Genomic DNA, 6,000 nt, shown 5'->3' on the forward strand with positions numbered 1-6,000 from the left:
GAATTGGTTTACCCTCTCGCACTGGAGAGCATGGTTGGTCCCTCGGGGGGCGCAATTCCTGCGATGAGTCCCTAAGAAGGGCGCAGTCTTCTTTTGAAGTGCAGGAGTGATTAGTTGTTGTAAGCATGCAGCCAAGCTAAGTTGTGATTACTTCTAAATTCCTCATTGAAAAACGAGTGAAACGAACGAGAACTTTAGCTGTAAGGTAGGAACTGCATAACAACTGGATAGTCCTCAGCTTGTGAGGTGGTACCCGTCGAGCTTATTGAGTCTTCGGGTTTTGATGTAGCGGGAGGTCACACATGGTACTTCTTCAGATTGTAGGCCATCCATTTCTTTTCAATCTTTTTGCCGCTTCATGGTGGTGAGGGTGTAATTACTCTTGCCCCCTACTTTGCTGATCTTGTACGGACCTTCCCAGATGGGATCCATCTTTTTGGAGCCTTCTCTGCCGGCAGTGATGAAGGCTTTTCTGCATCGTCGACATGCAAATGCCAGAAGTCTCCATCGGGTGGAGTAGACGCAGCTAGAGTGTGCTCGGCTACTTTTGAGGCATCGTTGGGCCGCTCTGTTGCGTCACCTAGGCTCGGCGTGAAGACGCAGTAGGGAGCTGTGGAGATGAGGCCATGTCATACGCAACAGGAGATGCTCAACTGCTGGTATTGGGCCACTCTAGCGTTGAATCATTGAGCAAGGGTCGGCTAGGGCCGTGTGATGCGCAGCAAGAAATGGTACTCAACTGCCGGTACATGTTGCTCCTATGTAGAATCTTTTAGGGTGACGAGGACAAAACTTGCTTTCGAGTGTGTCCTTCCAGTGTTGCGTTCGTCAGAAAACTTTACATCCGCCAGGGTCTACGCCTTTATCGTCGCGCGTCTGGATTGGGCTGAATAGTACGTCATTAGGATGATTGCATGCGTTTGAAAGTAAAACTTGTGCTTCTGGGTTGCAACAACTATCGCCAAAGTTAGCTTTTGAATTTTTAATAACATCGAGGAGAGCTTTTGAACTGTAGAATACAGGTAACTGTGGAATACAGGTAGTCGGGCCCCCATCTCTTCTCGCATGATGGTAGAGCTTATTGCTACTTTAGATACCGTCAAACATGCGAATAAGTCCTCCGCTGCTTCTAGGGAGGTGATGTCGGGTACTTCTTCAAGTCCTTGAATATGCATTGGCGAGCCTCATCCCAAAGTGCATGCTTCTCTGCTAAAGCAAAAGAGTCTGCCAGAGTTAGATCTTCTTTCATGATCAATTTTCCGAATAGCGGGTGGTCTGCTGGAAGTCCTTTTTGGAAGGCTGCTCTAGCTATCGAGTCGTTGCATCCGACTATTTTTGCCTTCTCTACTTTGAACCTCCTCACATAGTCGCGAAGTGACTCATTTGGGTTATTCTTGACGTTGAACAAATGATCAGATTTCTTTTTGATCGAGCGATAGGATGAATATTCTTTGGTGAAAACCAAAGAAAGTTCGTAGAAATTTCGGATGGATTGTGGCGGCAGGGTGTAGAACCAATCTTGCGCCTCGCCTTGTAGAGTGGTGGCGAATATCTTGCACATAAGCTCATCATTGTTTCGATAAAGGATCATTGCGCTTCGGTAGCGCTTTAAGTGTCTCTCCGGGTCTTCATCCCCTTTGAAAAATGTGAAATGTGGCATGCTGAACTCTCGTGGAGGCTCTGCCTGCTCGATCTCGTCCGTGAAGGGTGACCTGCTTATGTTGGTCATGTTCCGTCGTAGTGCCTCGTCGGTGACCTCGTTGCGTTGGAAATCATGCAATCGTTTGGTCAAGAGTCTCTCTACTTCTTCCTGAATTTGCCTTTGTTGGGGTAGCGGAGCTCTCGGCTGCCCCCAGCCATGACTTGCTGGTCTAGGCTGCTCTTCCATGTGTTTAGCTCGTCTACGCCGCAGATGCAGTGCATGTGGTGCGTTTCTAGCAGGCGAGCGAGTTCTTCGCAGGCTGCTAGTTGAACTTGAGCTGGATTGAGTGACTGCTTCTCTCCGTCCGTCGTGCTGTCTACTCTGATGTGAGGTGGATGATGCTTCTTGTGGGCTTAGCCGCGAATGAACACTTTGTCCGGAAGGTTGCTCATGTTGACTATCGGAGTGTGACCCCAACCGTGAATGTATGCTCATCCGTGGGCCTAGTCGAGAGTACACGCTCCTCCGCGCGCTAAGACGGGAGTATACGCTATTTCGGGGGCCCAATCGGGAATGTACACTGCCTGAACGTTCAGCTCGTGGCTGGTCGAATGGCTGCTTGCTGGGACGCTGCTGGAAAGGTTCGTCTGCCCTTGTCCTACTTCGGGATACCTCGTCCGGGGCACGTTGGATCCCGATGCGTTGCAAAAGTTGATTCACCAAAGTTGTCTGTTGTGCAAGGGCGCTCGTCAACTCTATGACTTGTCGAGACAAATGTTGTTCGCCATTTGGATTGGAAGAGCTTGGAAGGAATGCGCCTCTTTGGGCAGTGGAAATGTGGTAGACTCCAGGCGCGAGATTTGAGTTGGGAAATGTCAAATCCGCGAAAAAAATGTGGTGAGAATGCCCCCGGCTCGATGGTAGGTCCGGATGGTTGAGATAGTCTTGGGCCGACTTGGGCTGCTTGGAAAGCCACGGGAGCAGGCTGGGCCGTGAGAGTGGGTTGCTCGTCGGGAGCAGGCTGAGTCACGAGAGCAGACTGCTTGGCAGGAGCAAACTGGGCCACGGGAATGGGTTGCTCGTCGGGAGCAGGCTGAGTCACGAGAGCAGACTGCTTGGCAGGAGCAGACTGGGCCACGGGAATGGGTTGCTCGTCGGGAGCAGGCTGGGTCACGAGAGCAGGCTGCTTGGCAGGAGCAGGCTGGGCCACGGGAACAGGCTGCTTGGCAGGAGCAGGCTGGGCCACCGGAGTGGGCTGCTCGACGAAAGCAGGCTGGGCCACGGGAGTGGGCTGCTCGTCGGGAGCAGGCTGGATCACGGGAGCAGGCTGCTCAATGCGCGGTGCATGTGAATGCGAGGCTTGGGCTTGGGTCCACGTAAACTTGGATGGCACGGCTCGGGCCGTGGTGAAGGCTCCATGGACCTCGCCACGAGTGGCTACCGAAGTAGCCATCGCGGTGGTTCCCATGGTGGCCGTGGTGAAGGCACCATGGACCTCGCCGCGGGTGGCTACCGAGGTAGCCACCACGGTGGTTCCCATGGTAGAAGCTTGTGGTGATGATGCCGCTCCCCTTATTGTCGCATTTTGCCTCACGGATCTCCGGGCCGTGGTGAAGGCTCCATGGACCTCGCCACGAGTGGCTACCGAAGTAGCCACCGCGGTGGTTCCCATGGTGGCCGTGGTGAAGGCACCATGGACCTCGCCGCGGGTGGCTACCGAGGTAGCCACCACGGTGGTTCCCATGGTGGAAGCTCGTGATGATGATGCCGCTCCCCTTATTGTCGCATTTAGCCTCACGGATCTCCGCAATCCCATTTCTTGAACATTAGAAATTTCACTTGTGGAATTTTCTAAATTTCTAGCCATTATATTTTGCTTATACGTTTTATCAAATAACCTTTGCAAGTAAAAAATTCTAATAATAAGAACGTATGAAAAATATTCAAATGGACTAGAAAATAAAGAAAAAACCTTTTTGTGCGAGAGTCTTATACGAGTATGGATTTCAACTCTCAATGAAAGCACCAATTTGTGGATGCAAATTTTCTCCTCTTCGATCTTGGACGATTTTGCACCTACAAAACAACTAGCACCTTAGGTTAAGGCCAAGAGCCTCACGCGCCCACGATGAATGGGGGGGGCTTTGGCCGAAGAACCTCCGATGCCAAAGTTAGAATTTTAGAGAGAAATAGTGTTTAGAGTATTTGTGATTTTTTGTGAGAGAGTTGGAATGAATTTTTGGTGAGAATATGTGTTTATTTATAGAGTTAGGGTTTGCCCTATTTGAATAATAGTAGTCAGCCATAGGGTTTTTGTGGGGGTTAATTTCATGTTTAATTTGCCAATTTATTGGCTAATTAAATATGAAAATAATAAATGGGTGGTTATAAAAATGAATGATTATTTTAATAAGGAAAATGGGAAAGATGAGGATGTTATGGAATGTTTGAAATAAATGGCTAATTGAATAAGGAAAAAATGAGGTAAAAACATATATGAAATAGGTTTTGAATTGTTACCCATTTTGGGTACTCCTGACTTGGTTGATGGATGATTCTCCACTGCTCGCGTGTAGGAGACCCGGTATGCCTCCAGGGTATTTTTGTCCTATTTTGTCCAAAAATCCACGTGTCGCCTAGTGAATATTTTTGGCTCCACACCCATAATTCTGGAACTGTACCCTACACCCTAAACGATTAACGTAGTGAAATATGGTAGGGTTGGACATTATTTTCATTTTAACTAGTAAATTAGTTTGACTTTTAAAATATGGTATTTTAACTTAAAGTTATTTTGAATTTGATATTTAAACTAAAAGTTCCCTAAAGAATCTACTACTATTTTGTCAAAAAAAGAAAAAAGGGTTACATAGAAAATCAGGTTGAGCATGTACAGTTTAATAAAACTATAGGCTTGCAATAAAGTAAAATCAATCAATTAGATAGACACACACTTTGGTGGTTATGCTTGAAAGAATAGTAAACCGACCGAATCTTGGTGACTCCAAAACACTATTTACCTTTTCTTCTCTCTTTATATATAATAGATACATATATTTCTTTTCAACAAAACTGTGTATTTTAAATTTTGATTGAACCCTTTGAATTGTCATTCAGGTGTAAGCATATCATATTTTTCTTAGTCGCGAGATATTTTTCTGTCATCCTAAGCTGGACTTCTCACTCCCATAATTTAGACAGGATCTCTTCGTTCAAAGTTCAAGGATCAAGTGATCTGAACTCTTGAAATTTGATCAAACAACTAAAAACAGAAAAGTTAGTAAAAAATTTTAAAAGTTATAATAATTTTTTGCTATTTAATCAAATTTCAAGAGCTCGGATCACTTGATCCTTGAGCTTTGGAGGAAAAGATCCGGAGATGATATATTTTCCATAATTTATGCTTTGTTGAAGACCTTCTCATTAAAATATACTTTTGAAAACGATAAATTTTGTTAGATTAAATTTAGATTAGTCACTGATGAAGTTCGAACTCACACCGCCATACAAGGACCACTTGCAATTTAAAGTACAACTCTCATGAAGGGAATCGGGTACCAAACTTTGATCAACCCGATCATAAAAAATTACAAGGAATTGCAGAGGGTGGATATTAAAGACAGAAAAGGAATAAGTTAGATATGATTTGAGATCTTGACGTGAACAAAAATGGTTCTTTATTTGATCTCAAACTGATTTCTGGGATCCTGGATTATATACGATCGACTCCTTTTGAATGGCAATATTGGACTCTGCAGTAACCCTTTATATTTCTTAATGGCACAAACAGAAACATGATTTGCGGGGACAAGACTGACGAGACTCACGCTAGAATTCTACAAGAATTTGATTCTTCACATCCACACGCTAGAATTCACATTAATCCTTTCATGTTAGAAAACGTAATTATTTTGTAAGAATTTGTATTATTGTATCCGAAGACTTATGTTCCATATGATAGTCTTTTATAGAATTTGTTTAGCAAATAATGTGGAACACACACAACGTATAATTACAAGAAGGGAAGCGGCGGAGTTAGACTTTTAGAGGTTGGGAGCTTCACCTACTCTCTACTAAGGCGTTTGTTGCAACCTTTTTTTCCAACTATTTTTTTTATGTTGTGAAAATGGGAGAGGAAATTGAGGGAGGATTTGGGAGGGGAAAATGATTCTTGAACCCTTCTGGACCTAAGGCGGCTTCGATCTTAATTACAAACAAGTAATTAATAATACTGAAAAATGTTGTATTATCAAATAGTTCGTCATCATATAAGATGTGTTGTCAAAATGAAATCTGAAACACATGTTGAGGAAAAAAAACCCTAATGTAATCGCTTCTTTAAGCAATGGTTTGAAACT

This window comes from Malus domestica, chromosome 11 (genome assembly GCF_042453785.1).
Source record: "Malus domestica chromosome 11, GDT2T_hap1".
NCBI classification, from domain to species: domain Eukaryota; kingdom Viridiplantae; phylum Streptophyta; class Magnoliopsida; order Rosales; family Rosaceae; genus Malus; species Malus domestica.